Here is a 26679-nt window from a genome sequence, read left to right on the forward strand (position 1 = left end):
GTCCCCTGCCATAACCAAACTGAACAACAGAAGGAAGAAACTGTTGCAAAAGAGGGTAAAATCCCATGAGTGGAGGAGCTCCCTGGTCAGCCTCAGTAAGAAGCTGCAATCCCTGATAAAATCCTCCAAAGCTAGTTACGAAAACAAAATCGCCACTGATTCTAAAGACAACCACAAAGCATTCTATAGCTATGTCAAGAATCTCAATGGCAACACTCAGATCTGCTCTGAGTTACAGCACAATGGCACTAAATATACAGACCCAACTGATATTGCCAACATCCTGGCAGATAGGATCAGTGCTAACTTTACCCACCTCTCACCCATGAAAGAGCCCATCTCTATACCGGAAGAATGCAAAGTAGCTGTCATCACGGCTGCACAGGTAAAAAACACTCTCCAAAGCCAGGAACACAGCATCCATGGGACCAGACAACATCCCAGGCTGCATTCTACACGAACTGCAGAACGAACTGACACCACACCTAAGTACCGTGTTCAATCATAGCCTCACCTCAGGCCTTGTGCCTGCTGAATGGAGCACATCGATGGTTATCCCACTACACAAGGGGGGAGCCACCACGGACCCTGGGAACTAGTGACCCATTAGCCTGATGAGCCTGGTCTGCAAGGCCATGGAACATATCATTATGGAACTTATAAATAAAGACAATGGTAATCTTCAAACTCTGGACCACAACCAGTTCGGGTTTGTAAAAGGCAGATCATGTCTCCTAAACCTGACATACTTCTTTGAAGCAGTCACCAAAGCCGTAGACAAGGGAAAGGTTGATCATACAGCCTATTTAGATCTTGCCAAGGCTTTCAACACCATCCCCCATTCTGGAATTATAGATAAACTCACTAAACTAGGTATAAATCCCTATGTCACAAGATGGGTGGCCAATTGGCTCACTGACAGAACCCACACTGTGAAAGTAGCAGACTCCAAATCCGACTTCAGACCAGTGACAAGTGGAGTACAACAGGGTTCAGTTCTGTGTTCTGTCCTGTTTGATATCTACTTCCCTGAAGTACAGGCTAACACAGAAGGTCTTTGGCTAATGAAGTTTCCAGATGACTGCAAACTAGGAGCCATAATCGAAACTACTAATAATGTGCACATCCTACAAAAGGGCCTCACTGAGACAGATGCCTGGTGTCAAAGCCATGGCCTCAAGCTCAGTGCCAAAAAGTGCATTGTCATCCCCTTTGGTAAAAACTCTGTACCCATGAACTATAACATAGGCGGTAGTTTTCTTAACACTGAAAGTGTGATAAGAGACCTTGGGACATAGGTGGACAGTAGTCTCTCCTTTGATAATCACATCACCACTGTAGTCAGGAAATCCTTCTACGTGGCACACCTCATCACAAAAGGTTTCTCATGCAGAAAAAAAGAGGTAATTGTTCCCCTCTACTCTTCACTCATTAGATCCATTATAGAGTACAACGCCCCTTTTGGTATGTACCTCACAAGACATCTACAACTGGAAAGCCCACAGAAATACCTCACAAAGAGGATTACCGGCCTCAAATACATGCCCTACACAGACCGTCTCAAAACACTCCAGCTTTATTCTGTCGCATATCGCCTATTCAGAGGTGATCTCTGCCTAACATACAAAGCTATGTCAAACACAGAGCTGTTGGACATGCTCCCCTTAAAGAAATCCCAATCCCTCCAAGCTTTGGCCTCAAAACCTGGACTGAAATACAAAAGGAGGGGGTGTATCCATTTACATAAATGATACCCACACCTCCCTGTTAGTGGCACAGCATGAGGCCTCGGAGACCATACAAGTGCAACTAACAGTGGGCAAAGCTGCTTATCAGATCGTAGCCTGCTACATATCACCTACCTTGTCTCAGGACCCTCACTCAGCATTCCTGAGAACACTGGAAAATAAAGGTCCTACCAAACACATGATATTAAAAGATTTCAACTACCCAAACATTGACTGGGAGAATTACTCAAGTACAAACTCCTTTGCCCAATGCTTCCTAGAGTTTATAAACTCAAATGCCCTGGAACAGCTGGTCACTATGCCTACTAGAGGTGACAACATACTGGACATGATCATCACCAACATGGGGGATCAGTGTTCCACACCAGAGGTAAACCCCTCGCTGGTAAGATCAGATCATAAAGTAATCACACTGGACATCCACATCCCAACCCCACCCCCAGTCAAGGAAACCACTGTGAAAAACATTTCAAAAGCAAACTTCACACTTCTCAAGACCGAAGTGAAAAGTTTCAAAGCCACCTTGCTACAAGATAATGCTATCCAATCCGCAGAATCCTTTACAAGTGCATTCTATGAGCATCTACAGGGATGCATGGATCGAGCCATCCCAAGTAAAACCAAGACTCACTCCTCCAAAAAGAGGAAACCAGTCTGGTGGTCCTTCACCATAAATAAGCTATACAACAGAAGGAGGAAACTACTACATGATAGAGCAAAATTCCAAACAGGAAAGGCTTCACTGATTATTAGCAAGAAACTAGGATCGCTCATAAAATTATCCAAGGCCAGTTTCTAAAGAAAAATTGCTAAGGAATCTAAAGATAACCACAAAGCCTTCTTTAGCTATATCAAAAATTTAGGTGGCAACTGTCAGATATGCTCTGAGCTACTGAAAAATGGCAAAGAATACACTGAACCAACTGACATTGCCAACATCCTGGTGGACAAGTTCTGTGCAAACATCACCCCCCTTCACCCCCAAAAGGGCCCGTGTCCATCCCAGAAGAATGCAGAGCCCCAGACATCATGGACATGCAGGTAAAAACAGCCCTCTCCAAAGCTAAGAACACAGCATCAATGGGACCGGATGGTGTCCCAGGCTGCATCTTACATGAGCTCCAAAAGGAACTAAACCCTAACCTAAATTCACTGTTCAGACTCAGCCTTACCACAGGCTATGTACCCAAGGAATGGCATACAGCAACAGTCATCCCGCTCCACAAAGGTGGTGTCACAACAGAACCTGGGAACTATCGCCCTAAAAGCCTGACCAGCCTGGTCTGCAAAGCTATCATGGAACTCATAAACAGAGACGTTGGGAACCTCCAGACACTGGACCCTACCCAATTCAGCTTTGTAAAGGCAGATCCTGCCTCCTAAACCTAGTTGACTTCTTTGAAACAGTTACCAAGGCCATAGAGGAAGGTAGTCTACACAGTCTACCTGGACCTCACTAAGGCCTTCGACACCATTCCCCACTCTGGCATCATAGACAAGCTTACCAGCTTGAACATTAACTCCTATGTCATGAGATGGGTGGCCAACTGGCTCACAGATAGAACACACATGGTCAGAGTTGCGGGTGCCATGTCTGACTCTAAACCAGTCACAAGTGGTGTCCCACAGGGCTTGGTCCTGGGACCCCTCCTGTTCAGTATATTCTTCTCTGAGGTCCAGGCAAGCATGGGAGGACTATGGCTGACCAAGTTGGCAGATGACTGCAAACTAGGGGCCATAATCAACTCTCTGGCTGACACAGACATCCTCCAGAAGGGTCTTACAGAGACAGATACCTGGTGTCAAAACTATGGCCTCAAGCTGAATGCCAAAAAATGCATAGTCATCCCCTTTGGAAAAAAACAAAGTGCCCACGAATTACCACATAGGTGGTAATCCACTAGGTATGGAAAATGTAATTAGGGACCTGGGGATCCAGGTAGATAGTAACCTCTCCTTTGATAATCACATTGCCAAAGTGGTTAGAAATTCCTTCTATGTAGCCCACCTAATCATGAAAGGGTTCACCTCTAGATCAAGAGAGGTCATTGTGCCCCCCTACTCATCACTCATTAGGCCCATAATAGAGTACAATGCCCCATTTGGTATGTACCTTAATCGGCACACGCAACAGCTGGAAAGACCACAGAAGTACCTCACCAAGAGAATCATGGGCCTCAAAGAGCTGCCCTATGCAGCTCGACTAAAGAAACTCCAGCTCTACTTGGTTGCTTACTGCCTGCTCAGAGGTGATCCATGCCTGATGTATAAAGCCATGTCCAACCCGGAATTAATGGACATGCTCCACCTCAAGAAAACCAAATCTCTTAGAGCCACATGCTCCAGTGAATTAAACCTCAGCACAGCAATAAACAGGACATGCTGGAGGGATAGATTCCTGTCCCAGAGACTTCCCTCGCTCTGGAATAGAATCCCAGTTTATGTTAGGCAGAGCCCCTCGCTGACTCTCTTCAAGAGGAATCTTGACGAGTGGATGGGAAATCGTAAATTTACCCCTGGGATCACTTCAGTGGCCCTGCTAAACAGAGGCCCAGGAAACTAATTTAAAAGGGAGGCGAAAGCCAACACATTCTGGCTAGGCTTATAAATGCCCTTGGGCAGATAGCGTAGTACCTACCTATGAACCTATGAACCTACACGCTTTAGGGACCTAAACCTTGTCACCACAATAAATAGAGCATGCCGGAGGGATAGATTCCTGTCCCAGAGACTTCCCATACTCCGGAATAAACTACCTATCTATATCAAACAAAGCTCCTCATTAGCACTCTTCAAGAAAAATCTTGATGATTGGATGGGAAATAGGAAATTCACCCCGGGGATCACTTCTGTGTCTCTGCTCGACAGTGGCTCAGGAAAATAAATTTCTTGGGTGGCAAAAGCCAGGGTACCTTTTTATCTGGGCTTGTATAGGCCCTAGGGTCAATAGCCTAGTACCTACCTATGAACCTATGAACCTTTGAGCCTTGCCTAAAAAAGATAATATGGGGACAGCAAGGGCCTTGGCCAGTATTCAGAAGTATAGGGGTGACAGGTGCAAACCATCTGTAGTGAAGCAACGAGTCTTGTCTATCATGTCATCACAGGCATTCAGAGACTGGATCCCCTTTGAATGACACCAGAAGCTCAGCCAATTGTTGAAGTTTATTGTCTTTCTGTTATATTGCAGTATCATGTAGGTGAAGGTAAGATGGTACTCAAGGTCAGGGTCATAACAGCCTGGGCTACATGATCATAGAGCTAATATATATCTCTTGTTATGTTGTCCTGGTAGGAATGTCTTAGATCATTCACACTGACATGCACAAAGAACACGTCATATATGTACCTGTTCTGGAGTGATGTAAGTGCTTGTGTTATGTGGCGGATCATAGCACCTGACAGACAACTGACAGTAACCTTGGAGGTGCATGTTGCTTGCTTGTCTGCTTAGGAGGACACTCCCTCTTTCTCAGATTAATATTTGTATTTTCCGAGTATGGTAATGTGTATTTATGTGTGTGTTTTGCTGGTGCTTATATTGTAGGTCTATGTGAGACAGTTGGTGTTGTGGTTGTATGACCCTACTCCTCCTGACTGTATTGTCCAGTATTGGGTTGACAGAGCTTAGCCACCAGTTTGACCCTGTGTGTGCCAGCATGTGGTGCATCAACCCATATATGATATGGTCATGGCCTGTACATACAATACACTCACAATACACCTAGTATGATAAGCCTGCTGAGGTTAGCAAATGTGAAAAAAAACTTTGGGCAAACTGTCAGCAAGTAATGTCTGTATTGCACCCTGTAACTCCATATTGCTTGCTGAAGTGTAAAGACGTACTTAGTTTGGATTAAGAACCCCGTACTTGCCAACTGTGTGTGTGTGTGTGTGTGTGTGTGTGTGTGTGTGTGTGTGTCTCTCTCCCTGGGGAGAGAGCAACCTTTTTGGAGACTACTCACACCCCTTAAAAGTGGCATACTCATCTTTGTCAAGTCTGATGATGTCACCATCCTACAAATATACCTGTGGAAAGGCCAAATCCTAATAATGTGTATAGCGTGCTGTGTAAATGCGTACTACTGTAGTGTCATAATGTAGTTAAGTAGGGGTTTGAATCCTGCACTTGTTGAGAGTGTGTGTCTCCCTGGCGAGGAGCAACCTAAGTGGTATACTCATCTTTGTCACATCTGATGATGTCACCATCCTACAAATGTACCTGTGGAAAGGAGATATCCCCGTAATGTATATAGCGTGTCGTGTAAATGTGTACTGCTGTAGTATCATAATGTAGTTAGGTAGGAGTTTGAATCCTGAACTTGCCAACTATGAGTGGGTGTTTCTCCCTGGGGAAAAGCAACCATTTTGGAGACTACTCACACCCCTTAAAAGTGGTATATTCATCTTTGCCAAGTCTGATGATGTCACCATCCTACAAATATACCTGTGGAAAGGAGAAATCCTAGTGATGTGTATAGCACATTGTGTAAATGCATACTGCTGTAGTATCATAATGTAGTTAGGTAAAAGTTCGAATCCTGCACTTGCCAAGTGTGTGTGTCTCCCTGGAGAGGAGCAACCTTTTTGGAGACTACTCACACCCCTTAAAACTGATATACTCATCTTTGTCAAGTCTGATGAGGTCACCATCATACAAATATACCGGTGGAAAGAAGCAATCCCAGTAATGTGTATAATGCGTCGTGTAAATGTGTATTGCTATAGTATCATAATGTAGTTAGGTAGGGGTTCAAGTTCTGCACTTGCCAACTGTGTGTGTCTGTGTTTCCCTGGGGAGGAGCAACCTTTTTGGAGACTACTCACACCCCTTAAAAGTGGTATAGTCATCTTTGTCAAGTCTGATGATGTCATCATCCTACAAATATACCTGTGGAAATAAGAAATCCCAGTAATGTGTATAGTGTGTTGTGTAAATGTGTACTGATGTAAAATCATAACGTAGTTAGATAGGGGTTCAAATCCTGCACTTGCCAAGTGTATGTATCTCCCTGGGGAAAAACACCCTTTTTGGAGACTACTCACACCCCTTAAAAGTGGTATACTCATCTTTGTCAAGTCTGATGATGTCACCATCCTACAAATACACCTGTGGAAAGGAGAAATTCCTGTAATGTGTATAGTGCGTCATGTAAATGCATACTGCTGTAGTATCATAATGTAATTAGGTAGGGGCTTGAATCCTGCATTTGCCAACTGTGTGAGTGTGTGTCCCCCCTTTGGAGGAGTAACCTTTTTGGAGACTACTCACACCCCTTAAAAGTGGTATACTCATTTTGTCATGTCTGATGATATCACCATCCTACAAATATACCTGTGGAAAGGAAAAATTCCAGTAATGTATATAGCGCATCATGTAAATGCGTACTGTTGTAGTATCATAATGTAGTTAGGTAGGGGTTTGAATCTTGCACTTGCCAACTGTGTGTGTGTCTGCCAGGGAAAAAACAACCTTTTTGGAGACTACTCACACCCCTTAAAAGTGGTATACTCATCTTTGTCACATCTGATGATGTCACCATCCTACAAATATACCTGTAGAAAAGCGAAATCTCTGTAATGTGTGTAGTACGGCGTGTAAATGCATACTACTGTAGCATCATAATGTACTTAGAAAGGAGTTTGAATCTTGGACTTGCTGACTGCGTGGTTGTGACACCGTTGGTCAATGTGGAGAGGATTTTGATTTTTCTAGTGTATGGCATATCACAATGACAACTGTATGTGCATTACACATGTAAGGTAGCTGTGGGGGCAAAGCCATATACATACATGTGACCTCAATTATTTCATAGGTGGGTACTCTGCTTTCTCCATGAACGCATCTGTTATCCTTGCCAGAGCATGCTGGCACTTTCCAGACCTTAGGTCACTTCTGTATGCTTGTGACAAGCTTAGCCACTGCAGTGATACCTGGGCTACATCTTCTGTTTCACATCCACTCATCACGGTTTCTATTGAAGAGTGTGAGTGAGGGTTTATGCTTGAGGTATATTTAAATCCTGCTCTAAAGCAAGCAAAGTCTGGCAAAGATGACTAATCATTATAGGTGTGCAACAACCTCTGTGGATCTGTATGCAAACCCTTTATTGCTTATGTGCTCCACAGAGGGATTTCCAAAACCCTTTGGTAATGTGATTATCAAAGGAGAGATGACTAAACACATGGCTCTATGTATACATTAGTACCTGTTCCACATTTGGGGGGCTACTACCTATGTGGTATTCTGGGGATACTTTGTTTTCTAAAAGTGGATAACTATGCTTTCTTTGGCTTATAGCTTTACAGGATGAGTTTGACACCAGGCATCTGTCTCTATGATACCCTTTTGGAGGATGTGTGTGTGTCATCTGGAGAATAAAGTATAGCCCACAGAATGCATTTTCATCAAAATTGGGCAGACATATCCCTACTGTGTTTGCTTGTACCTAAGAAAGCTATATGCCAAACAGGAGTGGTTCCAGGACTGAGTGCAGGTGAATAAAGCACAACACTCCCCATGGCTACAGAAAACCACTAAGTCAGAAATGAAAAACAGGGATAAAGCCTGGGAGCACTGGCGCAAAACCAAGACCACCTCAACTAGACAGAAATTCTTAGAACTACGCAATAGAGTCAAAAAGCTAATAAAACAGGACAAATTCCAATACTACCACTCTGCCCTAGACTCCTCCGAACACAGCCCCAAACAATTCTGGTCCTCCATAAACTCCATCCTCCACCCAGGTAAAGTCAGTACCCCTCCTCCTAACATCCCTCATTCCTCAGAAAATATTTCTACCTCATTCAACAGACACTTCACACAAACCATACTATCACTAGCTAAACAACACAACCCCCCTCCCCTCCAACCCACACCTTCAACTACTAATCTCCCCACTGCCTTCTCTTTTTCTCCTGTACCTACCTCCAACATAAAAAAACTCTTAACTAAACTTAAACCCACCAAATTAGCAGCAGACAACCTCCCAAGTGAATACCTACAAATCGCAGCTGATGCTCTTGCCTACCCAGTATCCATCTTGATTAACCGATCTCTGTCAGAAAGTTATGTTCCCACACTGTGGAAAGTATCACATATAATTCCCCTCCAAAAAGGCGGACCCTCCACAGAACTAACCAGTTACCGCCCCATAGCTATTCTCTCTCCACTCTCCAAAATACTAGAGAGATACACTCTCAGGTCTCAGACTACCCCCTTACTAACAACCTCCTTTCCAATACTCAGCATGGTTTCCGACCAAACCATAACACCACCACTGCCTTACTCTCCTTTACTATCACTATCCTTCAGCATAAAAACAATGGCTATCTCTCCTCTGCTACTTTCCTAGACCTATCTAAAGCATTTGTCATGGTCCCACACAAACAACTTATCTCTGTCCTCAATAACCTATCCTTCCCACAATCAGTCACCAACTGGTTTCAGAGTTACCTGTCTGACCGCCAACAATCCGTGTATGGCAGAATAACATAACTCCCCAACTACCTGTCTCACCAGGGGTTTCCCAAGGATCCATCCTTGGACCCCTACTCTTCTCTGTTTTCACAAATAATCTAGCCTCTGCCACCACACATGGTACACTCATACAATATGCAGATGACTCGACCATCATCTGCTCAGCCCAGTCCCTACCCAAACTGCAAAAAGTCACACAGGAAGCCTTTTCTTCTGTTTAAACTTGGTTATCCGATGCCCAATTAATACTCAACCCAAACAAAACTAAGCTACTCATCTTCCAGCCCACCAAACATACTCAAAACAACTCTCACTTTAACATCACAGCAGAAGACAACACCACTATATACCCAACTGAACACACCAAATTGCTAAGAGTGGAAATAGACAATAAACTAAAATTTGACATTCACATATCCATGACCATAAAAAAAGTCCACAAAAAACTAGGAGCGTTATACAGAAATAAGCATCTTCTCACCAAAGCAGCAAAGATTTCAATAGCAAATTCCCACCTTATCTCCACCCTACTTTATGCCTCTCCAATATATACCAACCTAAGGCAATGCAATCTAAACAAGCTAGAAACCTGCTACAACAAAATTGACAAATTTGCCACAGGAGCATCCTACCGTAGTCACCACTGTCTCTCACTTGCTGAACTGGGCTGGCTTGAACTCCCTCACCTCATTCAATGCTATCAACTCTCACTCGCCCACAAACTAGTAAACCATCCACTAAATGTCCCATCCCTCCAGAATCTACTCCAACCCCATCGCAACACCAGACCACTAAGATCCAGCAACAAAAATCACTTGCAGATCACGAAAGCCAATAGCTCTGCTGGTGAAGCACTATTCCCTTGTACCATAGCCAAATTATGGAACTCCCTCCCACCCACAATTACCTCCATACCATCATGCACCCACTTCAAAACTTCATTAAAAGCACACCTAAAAACATGCTGGCTATGCCCTTGCAACTCCCACTCTAATATCACCCACCCATCCAACCACTACCTTTCTTTCCACTCCACTAACTACCTTGATTATAGCAAGCTCAGATGCTCATAAGCCTAGTACTTATTATACAGCAGGAGCGTCTTATTGTAACATTTGTTAATGTCTGTTATGTACTTCGCAGATAAAGATTCTATTTGTCTACTGATGTACTATGTTCTTCATCTATAAATATGTTGTAAGTAATTGCTATGTAAAGTGTTAATCGCTATGTAATCCAATGTAACTACTGTCTGTTTATTTTAACTGTGGAGCTTTTCTCCCCGGGCCTCCGCTGAAAATGGACCTATGTCCAGTCGGACACTCCCGGTCAACAAATATAAATAAATAAATAAATGAATGAATAAAAATACCACTTGTTACTTGCATAGAATTGTACATGGAGGCTGCAAATGTTACTGTGTGTCCTACATTTGTGCGTCAGTTGTCAATCCATCATCTAAAAATCGTTTATGGTCAGTCTGTTGAGGTCATGTATAATACCAGAATGTGGGATGGGTATGAATTGCTGGTGAGCTATAGCTTGGCTGTGTGGACCTCCTGTCCCTCACCTATAGCCTTGTTAAATGGCTTGAAGTCTACTAGGTGTAGGAGCCATAATCTGGCCTTTAGAGAACCTAAGTGGGTATGATGCAGTGTTTGCAGGTTCATAATGTCTCTGTTAATGAGTTTCATAATGCTGTGCTCCATAGTCTTCCAGATAACATTTGTCTGGCTTATAGGGTGAGAGTTTCCAGGAACTGTTGCAGTTCTACCCTTAATCAATTTATGTTAACATTTGTACTGGGTGTGACGAGGGTAGACAGGTTTAGGAATAAGTATATTAGAGGGTCAGCCCAGGTTTGAAGGTTAGTAGACCAAGTCAGATAGGCAGGATTAAGTTGGTTTCTACATGTGCTGAGGAGGGATGGAGAGTATATTGTAAAATAGATGCTAAGGATGAAGCTGTCACGTAACAGGAAAAGAGGAATGCCTAAGATGTGGTTTCTGGCTGTGGTGAGAGAGGACATGCTGGTGGATGGTGTGACAGCACAAGATGCAGAGGGCAGGAAGAAATGGAAACCGATGATCTACTGTAGTGACCCCTAATGGGAGCATCTGAAAGGAGAAGGAGAAGAAGAAGAAGGCGTTGTAGCTCAACCCTTGTGGACTGTGAACACCATTACCGTGCGCCATTCCATAAGTATGTAACCTGTATAGAGGCTGCATCTGGACAGAGTGTTTAGGTGAGTGGTGACTTCATATGTCAGCTTGTGTATGACACAGCCAGGGACTATGTCCAGTACCATTGCCACTGTGGTTTGGACTTTGGTAAAGAGATGTTTTAACTACAGTGTCTGTGAATCATCAGGTTTTACATTCTTCAGGTCTGGAAATGTGGCCCTTGTGTAACGGCAGGGTGGTGAAATCCACATTCAAACTGTCTGACAAGAAATTGGTAATGTCAGTCAGATAAGTGTACTTTGTGACCATGTACATTAACTGTGACCCAATCTGAGATTTCCCCTGTAGATTATAAATGACACTAAAGAAAGCTTTAGTATTGTCTTTGGAATCCTTGCCATTTTGTATTTTGAAGCTTGCCTTGTATGTTTATTGAGGGATTGTATTTTCCCAATGATACTGACCAGAGAGGTTATCCCTTCTTGGTATGTAACTCTTTTTTGGTACAACTTCACACCTTCTATTATATATTTAGTTTATGGCAGGGGTCCATGAGACTAATGCACTTTTAGTGTATAAGTGAGAATTTCTTGTGTTTGTGATAGTGCGGTCCATGCAACCCTGTAGGTGAAGTGTGCATTACTAAAGAATTATGCAGCTGGGACAGTGTTAACCTTAGTAATAACCAATGACAGATAGCAACAACAGCATCACTCACAGCACAGTGTCAACCCATGTCGTACACACACATGTGTACTCAAGTTCCAAAATGTGTGTAGTACAATGCATACTGGCCACCAATAGAAACTATGGAGTGTTAACACTGGCCAATACAGGGCATGTCACCCTGCCCATGTGTCCAATATGCATGTACATGCAGACAGTGCACCTCCACCATGTTCACAAATAGACACTTGCAAACCTGTGTTGCACACACCCCATACTTACTGTCCATGGTATAACGCATGCTGACACAACTACACACATCAACCAAGTGGCACATGGGCAAACAAAACACTATTGGAATAAACACTGGTGAAAACAATACAACATTGCTAATTACAGCTTTAATGCATCATGCCTGCTCAGCTACACCTTCAAGGATATCATTACACTTTACTGCTGACAAAATGCTACCCATCCAACTATTGCTATACTTTATTAAAGTCACCCTGTGCATTAGCACCATGTTAGCCTGTTCCTGCATCAATGTTACAGATGACAGGAGGTGGCACAGGTTTCATCATATGCACAGGGTGTGTTGTTGGTTTGCCAGAAGCCTACACTGAGCCATGCAATCGACATGTGTTTGTGAGTGTGTGTGTGAGGGCCATGAGTACTGTTATGGGCCAATGTTGATGTAATGTGTGCGGGTATGTGTTTGCCCTAGGTTTCTGGTTGATGTGTGTGTGTGTCTGCATGCACACAGTTCCACCATGTGGCTGCCATATACGGGGATTTGTGAGACAGCTACAGACTGTACCTGGCAGGCTTTACAGATCACCATTTCTGGCCATGGATACGGAACCTATGCCTGCCAGGGGTGCTACAGACAGTATCAGGTACTAATCCAGATTGGATACTATCCGAAGAGGTTGACATATGTCCACTGGATCCAGCTCCCTGCTGGGACTGGCCAGAGCCACGTGCACGTGGTCTGCTAGGACGGTCTATGGACAGCCCCTCCAACATTGCTGGGGCTGGTACTGGCACTACAGGAGTGGCTGTGACTTGTTGGACGTCCACGGTGACCTCCAGCTGCTGATGTTGCTTGCATACGTCCATGTCGATGTCTCAACTGTCCCGAACTGTCCTGACACATGGACATGACATTGTGGAGGACATCCAATGTCTCACCCCAACGTCTATCAATGACCTCAGTGTAGTTACGTATGGCATCTGCTAGGTCACGGATACTGTCATTTACAGAGGTGTTATGAGCCCTCTGTGCCCTTAGTCCCTGTGTGATGTGCCGCTCCATTTGTGTCTGTGCCTCCATGACAGCCTGGACATGCGTGTGGTAGAAAGAGGTGTGGCAGATCTGCCAGGGGCAAGATGACCAGCAGTGCTCTGATGAGATCCTCTGGGCAGCTGTCTATGTGGTACCATTCCAGACATCTGGCTATGGCCGCTGTGTCCTGATACATGTGCCATAGATACCACACTGTCCTGGCCAGTGCCAACCATACACTGTTCCCTCAGCTAAGGGCAATGGTGATGATGGATGTACAGGCAGTATGACTGTGTACATGGATGGGGTGAAGACTTGTGTACTGTCAATTGGTGGCCAAACAACAGACCCTGACAAACCTGCCTGTGCCTCAACACACCTATCCTCATCATCAATGTCTGTCTCAGTGACATCAGGTTCTCTGCTGTACTGAACCAGCCCCACCTTGGCACCTGTGAGAGGAAAACAGGAAACACACTTTAAGACCTGAACATGACTTCAGACCACATGCACACATGTGCACATGCACACATGCACACATGCGCACAAGCACACATGCGCACATGCACACATGTGCACACAAAAATACACTCCTCCCTAAAGCAGACACACACAACAACAGCAATCACAGAACATACACAATAGCAGGTGATGGTGGGGTACAGTATCACAAGCAAAACAGTCTTATCACACATGTCAGCATGCAGGACATGTGTTGCTCAACAGCATGCAGTGCAAGTGTAGTCAGTCCTTGTTACTAACAGTATACATGGCTTTGATGCATGTGTTTTGTTATTAGGTGATGGCCCTCCCCCTGGAACACAATGCATACATGGACACAACATTGCTGTGCAGGTATTCATAACCCTGTAATGTACTGTGCACCATAACTCACAGGTGTACATACCATTGCTGGATGTGTATCTGTGTGGCAGATATGTATCCAATACTGATTACAGCATCTGTGTCTTTAGCAAATAATTGTGGATACATTTTTAGCACATGCATGATGAGTATTCACACAATATCATCAGTGGTGCATGGATAATTGATGGAATACCATTCGGCCACATTCCCGATGTACGGTACTTATGGTGAGTGTAGATCATATTGTGGACATGCCAATCTCATCCATGACATGGCATGCTAAAACACAACTGCATATTTAAACACTACACATACCCAATATGTGTCATATGACCTAGCCACTCAATAGCATCACAAGACATATATGTGTCAGTTGTGCAAATGGTGATTGGTATGCATACTGTTTAGAGGTGCATATGTGTGCACAAATGCAACATTAAGGTGTATAGCAATGAAAGCTATATGTAGTACTGTGGTTACAATAACTGGATGGGGTATAGTACCATAGGCCATCATCATGAAGCATCATGTGGTCACTCAAGGCTACAAATGTTTCCCAAACCAGCACTAATCATGCTGTGCCGGAACTGTACTACCTTGGCTAAATTCACCATTTCACAACCAGTTGTTAAGTGAGTTTATAAGGAGGCCAATAAGGAGCATTCCCTGACATGAATGTGTAGTGTGTTGCAGAGTGTTTAAATGCCCCATGATAGGCTTTTACCCCTCAGGTATATTATGTGTAATGTGTGGATGAGATTTTGAATATTGGAGTGTGTCTTTACAGAGGGTTTGGGAATCCTTTATGTGTAGCATGTTAAAATGCTCTGTGTATGACATAGATGTGTATGTTATGTGCATGTTGAGTATCAACTGTGCCTATCCAATGGTCACTACAGTCTAGCCACATTTGTTTGAGATGGTCTGGGTATTGCATGTGTTTGAGGCAGCTAATCACATTAGTGAGATGTGTGTGCTCTTACACCAAACATGCACAGCATGCATTATGGGTAGGTGTGTTACATGTGTACATGGCCTACACCTTAACTATGACATGCACTTTTTATTTACAATAATATATGTAGAACACACTCACCAGCATCTGTCCGCTGCCTTGATGTCACACCATGGGGATATACATAGAGAAGAGACAGTTTGTCAGTGGCCACAACTGTGACATTGCTACTGTGTGTTTGCAATCTTACAGTACAACAACAGTTTACATCCACAGAGCTACAGATTATGTTCCAAATGATCAGTATTGCACAACAACAGGCTCCACATCTATGAACGACACATTCCACATCTCACATATGCATGATCTACCAATACAGATAACAGTAGTCTACAGATATGCAATGTTACCTGCATGCTCCATGTGTGCTTGCTGGGTGGCTTCAACCTCTCTCATGGTGTATGTCTGCTGCTGCTGTTGTTGGACAGGTGCCACCAGGCTCAGGAGCAGCTCCTCCACTCTTGTGAGGGGGGGTGGATATTAACACCACCTCCTGTTGCTAGCTGTTGTCTACACACATCAGCAGCATTCTGACGGACATGTCTGAGAAGATCACTGCAGTGGTGGCGTACCTGCTCATATGTCTGGTTATGCAGGCCTACCTCATTTACCCTGCGGCCAACATCTTGCCACATTGCAGTACGCTCCTGCTGATCCTGGCTGGTTCGTGAGAACATGAGATGGTAGTGCTGAATCATACTGCTAGTAATGATATCATCTTCAGCACTACTGTAACTGGGGTTCCTGCAATGGGCCATGATCCCTGGAAGACATAAATACAAGAATATGTCTGAGCAAGTCATACTGCACATTTAACATTATACAGTACAGATATCACTGAACTGCCATATATAGCAACCTATAAGCTAACCAAGAGTGAAACACTGTAACTGCCACTTATCACTGCTCACCCCACAACTGCTTGAAAGTGACTTGCTCACTTTCTGTCTAATGAACCATGTTCTGCACAGCAACAAAATAAAATCACTATATAAGACTATACAAGAGTACCTGGCACACTGTATGCAACACTATGCACCACCTAGCCACAGCAGATATACATCAAGCTGATGTGTAAAGAAATATATCATCCATCATAATCAGTGTAAAATCCAGTAAATGTATTACTATTATACCACACACGTGGCCAAAATATAAACACAATTGGGATTATAGGTGGCATACTGCTATAGTACAGTATGAATGTTGCTAGATACACAGTTATATGTTTTACCACACATATGTCAAAGGACATGTTACAGACATGCCCACACACACATCAGACATAATTACAGGATACAAAGGTATGACAGCCCAGATAAGCTTTCAGTGTGTACTATACAGTACTGTGTGTCGGTACTTACACAACCTTAATCTTGAGAAATGTAATCTGTGATGAATACAGGGACCACACAAAACAGTGGATGCAAGCAATGTGGACATACACCATACTTTGCTCTACAGGCCCAGAGCTTCAAGTAGTACTACAGTACACACAGGATTTGGATTCAACATCGGTACCAATCAATAATCATAGATGTAGTGCTTTAGCCTCCAATGACACACCCTAGTTAAAACCAAGGGACTTAATCACACTGTATGCAATAGCACTTGTTCTGCCTAGCAACAGAATACACAGCTTTTGCTAGGATCAAAGCAAGGATCAATAATACCATGACATAAACAGTTTCCCACTAAGCTATCCCACAGATACATATCTTTGACGTATTCACAAACATATTGACCATCACAGTCAGTCAACAGTACAGAGAATCTATTGCAACAAGTAGATGTAGGTATATATGAGTATATATAACTCTATATATAACTCTCTCTCTCTCTATATATATATATATATATATATATATATATATTTATATATATATATATATATATATATATATATATATATATATATAAATATATATATATATATATATATATATATATATATATATATATACATATACACATCCATTGATCTACATATACATATATATATGTAGGCACATATACATTTCACCTTTCATAGTGAGAATATCAATTATACAAAGGATGTAAGGTGTACAGTAATGTAATAAAATCGCACAGTCTTGGGATAAATGCATTGAAGGTGTTCACAGCCCAGGTAGCTTTAGCAGGCCTTACTGGCTTCAACATTGCAAACTGAACAAACCACCCACAGTGTTTAACCACCACGTCATATACCAGCACTGTATGCTGTCTTGTTTGTCACACACTAAAACCTACATAATTGGAAGTGCAATTGCACTTTCCCCACCTAGCCTTCTACTCTCTACACTAATTGTATTTCCATACTACTCCTATTTCCAACAACTTTGCTCTATGGATTTTACTTATTCTTTATTGTTGTCTTGTGTATATAATGTAAATATTGTAAATAGTTTGCTCTCCCTTTTATCCCCCTCCCTAACATTTATGCTTGTTCTACCACTCTGCCATAACAAGACTCAGATTCCATGTAACCTTTTTAACAAACCATGTCAATATATGACTCATATGCTATGTAACCAATGTACCTCATACTGTCTCTGTATCTCAATTTACCAGTATTCATAAAACTTAATATTATCTCTTGTATCTTAATGTATCTATATCTTTGAATCTTAATTTTAATTTTATCTGTTGTTTTTTTTTAATTTTACTATGTAATGTGAAGCTTTTCTCCCCGGGCCTCCACTGAAAATGGGCTCCTGAGCCCAGTGGACCTCCCCGGTCATCAAACTGAAATAAATAATGATAAATAAATAAATAAAATATGCGCATACTAACCTTCACCAACATATATATCTCCACCATTCACAAACAGTTGCAATATGTCCCCTGCTCTATGCACATATACAGATGTGAATATATATGACACATATATATTTCTCCATATGTGTGTGGCATACACACACAAGGTCCACACTGTTGTAACTCCCTGGACCTCATAGCTGAACTGTTTGGCCTTGCTGCAACACAAACAGGAGTCACATATGAACACACACTAACATTAGGAGGGATATATATGGCTACAGATGCTAGATAAGCATACTAGACTGCTACAGCAGTTGCCAATGCTAAGCTACACTTTAATATGACTATCATGCCTGTGTTGTTCTGTCACACCCATGTTTATATAATGTCAGCGCTAATCCCCCCAACAGCCATTGGCCACACTACTGTACAGAACACAGATAACATGGATCAGATCTTTGACATTTAATGCTGAGCTACACATTTCACAGGTATGTCCTACTGCCCACAGGTACACACAGTATTGTCCATAGCAGTAGTTAAGCAGAACATCTGTGCATAAAGAAGTACTGCTGCCACATGTGAATGGTTCACATTACGTAGACTATTCTTCAATAACATCTGCTACATGCCAGTAACTACATATGTGTCACATACCTTTCCTTTGTATGATTTGGTAATATTTCTTTTTCTTCTTCCTTTTCTCTGTCTCTTTCTCTCTCTCTCTCTCTCTCTCTCTGTCAGTCCCTGCAATAGAGTGATTGAGTTTGTTGGCAGAGATTGCAGCCTGTTTTTATAGGAATTTGCACATGAGCATGTGATGGCCTCTGCACCAATTAGTGGCCACCATTTGCTAATTGCATGCAGCCTGCTGTGTAGTAATTGCAGTAATCACTGTCATAGCAATCCAGTACTATAAATTGCTAACTCATGTAGGCGTGGCCCTTTCAGCTTGATGGAGATCATCCTTGTTTGCTGTGGACATCATTGTTTAAGACAAAAGGTTGGTATAGTTCTTATATCAGTAGCCAGGGGTGTAGCCAGAGATTTACATTTTGTACTCAGACCTAATGTTGCTGCTTCCAGTACCCACTTGTCAGTGTATAAATGTACTCACCCCTCAAAATGCTACCCCAAGATACATGGAAAGATGTACTTTCTTTTCAACTGTTACAATTAACTGCCATACAAAGCTAGTTATTGAGATGTATTCCTTTGGCACAAGAATTGTTTGTGAACTGCTATGCTGTAAATATTCATTTACTCAGTTCTAAACAGTTTGTGCTTTTTTATTGTTGACATTAGCACAAGCTGCTCAGAAAAACTGGACACATTTCAGCACTGTGAGTATGCTTACCTACATCCTTGGTAGACCCTGCACACGCAGGTATATTCTACATTTGGGTAGGGTTGCAGAAGTACAGAGAGTGTAAGTACTATTGTGTGGATTATATCTTGCTGGACTTACAGGGTTGCTGTGTACATGTTAGTTTATCAAGGCAAGTAGTCTGTCTGCGTAACTCCCAACTGTGGACCTATCCACATGATAGCTAGAGAATAGCCTGTTATTTTTTGTCTGTGGACCACACAGGTCTTTTCAGCAATAGAGCAATGGCATTCTTACAGTTGGTTGCTACCAGTACATGGCTACATCCATTTGTATTTCAATGTTGTATTCCTACATAAGGGTATGCTTCCGAAACTCCTTACAAAACTATTTGCACAGTGTGTAACAGCAGAAAGGCTGATATGCTTCTGTGTTTCCGCCTCTGCCAGACCTCTCAACCACTCAGGTACATATTTGAACAGACTCAGGGAAAAGTAAAGAAAAAGTCAGGGACAGTCAGGGACACCTTTAAAATATTAGTGCTATTAAGTTGAGACATTGAGAGAATCAGAGCGTATGAATTAATACACCTTTTCTGAAGTAAAAGAAGTGTCTAGCTCTTAATTATTGTCATTATTCATTAAGTGTAATTCACCACCTTTCTGGTCAAAGTCAGTAGTTTTCGGAGGGATTCAGAGGGACAGAGCTACAATTTGTTTCAAAATCAGGGACATCCCTAAAAATTAGGGGCAGCTGGGAGGTATGGCCTCTGCCCTAAACAGATATGCCAGTGTTTGTCCTGCTGTGATACTGTGTGGGGTTATAAAGTGATGGTGTAACATTATTTCCTGCTAGAATGGCTGCTTCTCTTATCAAAGTCATGTAATGTAATCCCACAACAACTGTTGGTCAACATCCACAGAACAAGTTGTGTGGTATGGTATTCCTATTTTTCCTTTACATTCACTCATTCTGATGCATGATATATTTATTTAAGTACCAACTTAATGTATATCTACCATGGCTTAGTGTTACTTCATATTGTGTAGTGTGTGCAAAGTCTGGGGTTTGAGACTTACAGAGGTGTTTTATTTTGCTCCTGAGCAGAACAAGGGCCCTCACATACAGAGTGACTAAGGCACTTTTAAGCAGTTGTAAGCGGGTTTGCGTAGGTTTGCGCATTGCTGCGCATTGCTTAGCCAAGCGAAAAGAAGTGCAAACTCGCACAAACCCGTTAACTACTGCTTAATAGTGCTTACTCCTGCTAACCTCCGCACTCATTTCTTTGAAAGAAAAGAAAAATGGGGAGATAGGAAAGTGGTGAAAAAGGGGCACAAAGAGGGAAAGACAGTATGGAAAATAGCTCGGGATATGCAGGACAGGTGTAGGGAAGGTCCATAGCTGTCTATTTCTTCAACAGCAACAGCTGTGCATATGCAATAAATTTGGAGGTAGATATGAAACCTTCAACCCCTGAGAGAGGGGTGAGGACAACAAAGTATGTTGTAATGCCAATTAAATAACATTGCATGTGTCCAGTGGACATATGTGCAAAATGAGCAGCTATGTATGGGGCGTAATTTTTTTTTTGGGAGCAGATTGCCCTTTTTTTTTTTTCAGGTGAGAGTGGAATGTGGGGTAGGGGAAGCAGGTATATTTGGGGAGGTAGGTTGGGGAGGTAGACAAGACAAACAAGATGCATACAGGGGTGGTATATGACACATGTGGTGGGTGAACACCTTTGATGGGGAGGGATGTTTGGAAATTGCCAGCACATGAGCCCCCAGATGAAAACATTGGGACTGAGGTCCCAACCATGGGCAGTCACCACTGCACCTTCACGGCCAGGAGGGTGGCTGTGCTGGGGGCTGTGTAGGAGGGGCAGGCTGACCCTGGAGTTGCACCACTCAGGCCTCAAGTTGACGTAGAGTTTCTTCAACAGAATGTTCAATCTCTCTAAGCACCACAGCCTGGACTGTTGGTGATAGGTGGCCCTCCTCTGCCCACGCTTGCATGGGGGGGGCGAGCCTCAACCCCTGCAGTGCTTCCACCCAAAGGTGGCACAGGGCCAATGGAGGAGGAGGTCCCAGGCTGGGCACCAGATCTACTGGTGCCAGGTGCCATGGCCAGCTGAGGTGGGACAGGTGGGTCCGCTGGGACCAGCCTTCCCATACGAACTATGTTTTGGAGAGTTTAATAAAGATATGGGTTAGTAACAGTCAACAGCATTGCCAATTAGTTATAACAGCATGCAGAAGTATTCCCATTAACCCAACACACCAGATTTTCAACAGTTGAAAGCAAGCATGACACATGCATATATAGAACAATAGTGGACATTACAACAGCATGCAGGTTGAAATGATGGAAACAGGCCACCAATATTGTGGTATTTTAACAGGGCACATGCATAGAAATAAATGCAAATATTTATAAACCAATAGGACATATGTCCCAACAAATGTTTTGAGATTAGGCATACCGATTGAGGTGTGGAATTGCATTTTTTATGCATATACAGTAGGGTGGAAAAAGATAACTAATTTAACAACTTATATATATTTCTAGTTTTCACTACATTCCTATTAACTGCAGTTATATGTCCCTTACATGTATTATTATACTACCCAATGTCCTTATATTGTGCAACTGGATTTTGCTAGATCATTATATACATGAGCTGTATCTTACATACAAACTGTCCAAGATGCAGATGTTACTGCAACATATTTTGTGAGTTGCTCACACATACTACTGCTAAGATAGTACACTGACAGCTCTGCTTTCATATAATTATCTAGATATGTTCAGGTGAAAGTATCAGTTATATGTTAACAGCTCCCTACATTTGTGGCAGCACACTGACATTTCTGGGGAACACAATATCAAGCTACTCATGTGCCAGATTAACTTGTACATGCTGGGCATGAACCAACAGTTGAGGGCTGTACATATGCATACAAGCTATTGGCACTCCCTTCATCCACATTATATGGGCCTACCTAAGTGTGGGTTGACACTGCTTAATACAACACTACTATTTGTAGAATGCAACAGTACAACAACATATCAAAGAAAATGACACAGACGCACTCCAGGCATTATACATTTATTAAAGGATTATTACACCTTTATTTATTGGGTTAAAACACTTTTTGAAGGCTTTCTCATTTATTTTATATAACAGTACATGCAGAATAATTACTAACCTGTCTGATGATGCAGCCTTTGCAGCCTATCTTCATGGGCTTACTGGTTCATAGCCCGGACACCTGCAGCTGTGAAGTAAATGCAGTGATATTGAGACATAGCTATCCATAGTATAGACAAGCATAGCAATTCTTAACTACTTAATACAATGGCTACTTGCTCAGTACTGGGGCATTAGGCATCGTATGTGATTCCTGGATCCTCTGGTCCAGTCGATCCTCCCTGCATCACTTCAGGTCAGAATAATGGTGCCTGACCTGCTCACCAGTCCGAGGAACACCAGTGGTACTGGTGAGATCACAGGCAAGACTATTCCAGGCCTCCGTTTTATATTGGGTACCGTGGTACTAGCCCCGCAGGAATCTTTCCTCATGATTGTGGACAAAGAGCCAAACCATTACTTTGGACTCCTCAATGCCCCAGCGTTGCACTCTAAATCGAGTGCCTTCTCCAACACCGGCCATGCTGACTGCAGAAGGAAGCTACAACCAGTTATAGCAAGCATTCCTGCCTGTGGAGCTCAAATATGGCTCATTTCCCGCACTTATTTGTGATTGGCCGGTTTTGGAAAAACTCAGCTGTAGGCACGCCTGCTTAGCTGATGTTGGCAATGTTTACAATTCCTTTCATAGATATGTGTTGGTTGAAAGTGCATGTATATGAAATGCTGCCATGGTTTAGTGGTTAAGTACTGTGAGTATAGTGCACAGTATCCTGAGTTCGACCCTGTCACTGCTTTTTATTTTCCTACTGGGCAGACCTGACTGGTTAAGGTACAGTAAAGGAGATGTGGCCGTGTTTAACCAACTTTGCCTGACTTTGCCCAGCATTGCTCAACGTTGCTCAACATTGCTCGACGTTGCCTGACATTGCGCTGGTTAGCGTGGTGCACAGCTAGGCGCAAATACATTGTAATTGCAGTGGTTAGCGCCGTGCACAGCTACGTGCAAAGACATTGTGCTGGTTAACGCATTGCACAGCTACGAGCAACTGGATTTAAATATGCTCAATACTGGTAAAATGTGCTTAGCAGTACTTTATATTGCTTAAAATAGGGTACTCATGTCTCAGAATTCAAAACCATTTCACCTTCATATATGTATAATTTGATTACTACTACATTTAACTTTTCAATGCTTTTTACAAAACTTATACATAAAAAATGTCAGGAAATAGTTTTGTTTACAGATTTCCAGCAGAAAATGGAATGTGCAGTAGTGGGACTCGAACTGGGAATGCCTCCTCTTTGTGTGACGGCTCTAACCACTACACTATCGCTATTTTGCTTAATTTGCATATATTTTTCTTATTCTCCTCTTCTGGTGTCTAAGCTGCTAACAGTAGCTAAGCAATGGGCAAACCCGCACAAACATGCGCAAATACGGGCAGCTCAATCAGATGAAATAAAAAAAATAAAAAAAACTTTCTATTTTTAATTTTGTCATTTGTTTAACATGTTTCTTCATTGCAGGGGCATGGATTTTTGGACTGCTCAGCAGTCCAACACACCCCCTACACTCGTCCACGCTCCATGTAAGCTTTAGCATTGAGGCAGCGCATCCTCATTAATATGCATGGCGTGCTGCTGTCATACTCTTAGACTGGCACTTCTGTGTAAGACTAATCTAGTCTTACATGGAAGATTAGTAAATCCTGGGGACTATCTTTTTAGTTAGACCCAGAGGGTCATAGCAGTAAAGACACAACAATAGAAATATTAGTTATTAATCTGTTCAATTGATATTAAATGTGGGTGTGTCGATCTGATGCAAATGACTCTCAAATCTTTATTATATTAGCAGAAAGAATCTTATGTAATGACAGTCTTTACAAAAGCAATTCAACAAATGCAACAGATAATTTGGTTAATAAACTGAGGGGGGGGGGACAATTGCAGATATATTTTTATAAATGTAGGGGAAAAAGAGCCATATCATGATATTCTCTATTAGAGGTGTTAATACTAATGCAACTATAAAAGCTACTGAAGAACATGTGAATGACGTGGAACTTTTAGAATGTGATATTTCCTCTATTAGAATGGTTGGAAATAAATTCTGTTACTGAGCAGCAGCTAAATTGAAATGTCTTTATTGGTAGATGGAAAAGGAACTTCAATGACATTTAGAGTGAGGCAGTATGGTCACAGTTATAAAAGACCATTCTGTTTACAAATGGAAAACCAACAATAAAGTAGTTGGAAGTAATGTGTACCCAAAGGGTGAGAAATAATATCCCATTGCTCATTTAGCGGTCCAAACCGAGTTTGGGAAAGTATTCACCCCGTTACAGTTACCCTCTGCTTAGCACATGACATGATAATTGTGAAGGACTTCCTTCACTATACACAGCTATAGAAACTAGAGGAAGGGTGCAGTGTTTTTGACAACTATACCCCCAACCTTAGAGTGGGGAAACTTCAGGGAAATCAGCCTCTCCTCTACCTTTGGCTTTCTCTGAAAAGGGAAAGGAGTTAACTAATAGTGCTCAAAATTAGCACATTTGGGTATTGCAAGGGCAAGAGAGTAGTACTAGAAAAATTTAATGAAACAAGAATACAGGTGAACATACAAGGAGAGGGAGACCATACAACCCTTCTTGAAGCTAAAATGAGGCTACATACAAGACATGGTGCTAAACCAAAGGTAGAGGACTCTAATCAGATGGCAGAAATAAGTAGAAAAAGAGCCACCCATTGAATGTTCTTCAAGTTCTCATGTGCCAGCAGTTAATAATCCTTGTAAAGGAAAGGCTCAGTAAAAGCAGAGAATGTGTAACAAAAAGGAGCATGGTTAAAGAATCTCTTAAACAGAAAGAATTGAGCATTTGCTATCAGGGATCAGATAAGACAAAAAAATGAGAGGTCTCCAAGTATGAGGGGAACAACTGTGGCTACAACAAGTATTGCAGTGAACTAGCTTTCCTAGAAAAGAAGCTGGGGCACTAAAATGCAGTATCTGTTCTTGTAGGAAAAGAAGCAGAATACTCCCCCTCATGAGAGGCAACCATTGAAGAAACCATGACTTAGCTGATTTCAAAGTGAGTCAGCTAAACCTGGAAATTAAAAAAAGCTCAGTTGGAGGATGAAACCGAGTAAAGCCAGAGGAAGCATAGCATGGGTGGTTAGAGAAGAACCTACCACAAATACTTCTACTTCCTTTCCTTTTTTGAAATTTAAAATTGTTTGTTGTATATGGTAAAGAAGGAAAATAAGGAAACACTGCACTGCCTATCGTTCCCAAATCCGTAAGAAATGCATTGATGAGAGTAGCACACAGCCACGTACCTGGCTAACATCTAGGAACAGAAAAACAAGGCAAGGATCTTAGCCATGTTCTGTTGGCTTGGTATACTGAAAGGAATATTGAAAAAATGTACAGGACACTCTTGAGTGCCAAAAAAGCCCCCAAAACTGACTTAAAAACGTCCTTCAGTCTCATGCCTATAATACAGGTATCTTTTGAACATATTGTGATAGACTTCACAGGGGCCAGTAATCAGGTCCAATAATAGATTCCAGTATATGCTGGTAATCCTAGATTATGCCACTAAGCACTCAAAAGCATCCTCACTATCAAAAGCTAAAGCTATAGCAAGTGAAATTGTTCTACACACTGTAGAATGGGGGTACCAAAAGAAATATTTACTGATTAAGTAACCCCTTACAGTGTCTAAAATAATGCATTACACGTGCCAGTATTTTAAAATAAAACAACTTAAAACTCTATGCATCACCCTAGACAGATGAGGAACCAGTGGAGTATTTCAATAAGACCATGAAGTCCAGCTTAAGAAGGGTAACTGTGGAGAATGGGAAAACTTAGGGCCATTTGCTACCATACCCTCTACTTCCCACGAGAGTAGTACCACAAGCAACAGGATTTAATTCTTTTAAGCTACTGTATGGAATGCATGCCTGGAGACTACTGGACATCACCAAGGAGAGGTAGGAAGTGTATTACAGCACCATGCTAGTATACAGTACATAGTAAATGTAGGAGACCCATAATCTATGAGCATATGGAAAGGACACTGGCCACCCAGCTGGCCATACAGCCCTCTCTGTATGTATGTATATACAGTATATGCATAGACATAGATATAGATACAGGAAAAACAGGAATGCAAGGAAACATAT

The sequence above is a fragment of the Protopterus annectens genome, chromosome 1.part2, assembly GCF_019279795.1.
Source record: "Protopterus annectens isolate FY-2018-M chromosome 1.part2, PAN1.0, whole genome shotgun sequence".
NCBI lineage: Eukaryota > Metazoa > Chordata > Ceratodontiformes > Protopteridae > Protopterus > Protopterus annectens.